Source organism: Bidens hawaiensis, unplaced genomic scaffold (genome assembly GCF_021521415.1).
Source record: "Bidens hawaiensis isolate Kalapana, Puna unplaced genomic scaffold, B.hawaiensis_p1.1 tig00046848_1, whole genome shotgun sequence".
Taxonomy (NCBI): Eukaryota; Viridiplantae; Streptophyta; class Magnoliopsida; order Asterales; family Asteraceae; genus Bidens; species Bidens hawaiensis.
Window position 1 is genome coordinate 103,786 of NW_027498374.1, and position 2,035 is coordinate 105,820.

Sequence of the window (2,035 nt, forward strand, 5' to 3'; positions counted from 1 at the left end):
TGTATCCTCTTGATCAGATGGTTTCATCTGAATTTGTTGAAATCAAGAGGAAGCATCCGTAAAAGTGAGCATTTCATGTCTTGCCGTGGCATCCACCATAGAGTCAATGTGTGGTAAGGGGAATGGATCCTTGGGACATGCCTTGTTTAAATCAATGAAATCGATACATACCCTCCACTTACTATTTTTTTTAAACTACCACTACATTGACTAACCATCGTGGATACTTTACCTCTCATACCATACCTGCTTTGAGAAGTTTTTCAACTTCATCCTGGATAATGATATTTCTTTCAGGCGCAAATTTCCTCCGTTTCTGGTGGACAGGCCTGATAGAAGTATCTATCCCTAATTTATGTGTAATAATATCTTTAGATATGCCTGTCATATCAAAGTCTTTGAAGGCAATTGTGGACTTACTTTGTTTGAGGAAGGATACCAAATCCTCTTCAATGTTGCTGAGGATATTGGATCATATATATACCTTTACATCTGGATCCTCGGGGTCTAAGGATACTTCTTTTAAATCTTTTTCCCGGGCCTCCAGTACCTCTCTTGAATTGTGTATTGATTGCTATGCGATGGTTTGCTTCGTAGCTGGCTTCATAAAGGAAGTATAGTAGTTCCTTGCCTCCGCTTGGTCACTGTCTATCTTCACTACTCCCTATGGGATTGGGAGCTTGATACATTGTTGATAGCTGGAAGCTACTACTTTCATCTCATGTATCCAGGGCCTGCCAAGAATCACATTACAACACGATAAGTTATCTATAACACAAAATTTTTGGAAGGAATTTACTCCCTCAATATAAATAGGTAGCTTGATGTCCCCCCAGTGTGTTTTTTGTTTCTCCACTAAAACCAACAAGGACAGATGACCTTGGTTTGATTTTGATTCAAGGATGTTATTTTTCTTGAGTACATCGGCCTGAATTATGTTCACTGAACTCCCGTCGTCAATGAGGATCCGGCCAACGTAGTGATTAGCAATAAATAAAGTAATGATCAAACCGTCATGATGAGGATCCTGAAGGTGCATGCGATCCTCTTCATCAAAGGTTATAACCCTTTGATCAGTTAAAGTTATTGTCCGGATGGGTCTTTCACCATTTTCCAACTTCATTTCCTTGGCGTGACGCTTCACTGAGGAGAATGAGGTTCCACAAATGTCTGAACCCCCAGAGATAAATTTTATGATCTGTGCGTCAGGTGGTGGTGGCGCTGCTTTTTGTGAAATCTCTTCAGGATTATTGGATCCTCGATTTCTTTCTTCACATTGGCTCCTTGATGTAACCCTTGTTTAGAAGATATCCAATTTCTCTTCTCAAACGATACAATCATCAGTCATGTGTCCGAAGTCTTCATGGAATGCACATCATTTGGACTTATCCTTGAAGGATGTCGATTTCTCATTTTTCCGAGGCCATCTTGCTTTTACTCCAAGATCTCTCATAGCACATATTAAGCCATGAGTATCAATAGAGATGCAATATTCGGAAATTCTTGGATAATCCTCATCATCATCATCATCGTCGTCTTCTTTGACCGCACGGACATTTTGATTGTTGAACTTTGAATACGGCTTGGGATTGTTGTTCCTTTATGAGGATCCTTGTTTCTTGTCTGGTGAATCCTGTTTTATTGGAGTTCCCAACCGTTCCTGGAACCTTTTATCATCCTCCAGTCTTATGAACCTGAGTGCCCTGTACCTAACTTCATCTAATGTCCTGCATGGGGTCATAACAATATCATCATAAAATGGGGAGCCCTTTGTAACCCCATCTTAAATGCCTCAACATTCGTAGCCATGTCAAGATTTGGGATTTCTAAGGCCTCCCTTCTAAACTTGGTGACAAAAACCCGTAAGGATTCATCACGAGGTTGGATAACGCGATATAAATCACTAGTTAATTTCTCGAAATTTCTACTACAGGAATATTAGTTATTGAATGAATTAACTAAGTTTGAAAAACATGTAACATAGTAGGGAGGAAGACTTAGCAGCCATTTGAGAGCGAATACAATTAATGTGGAT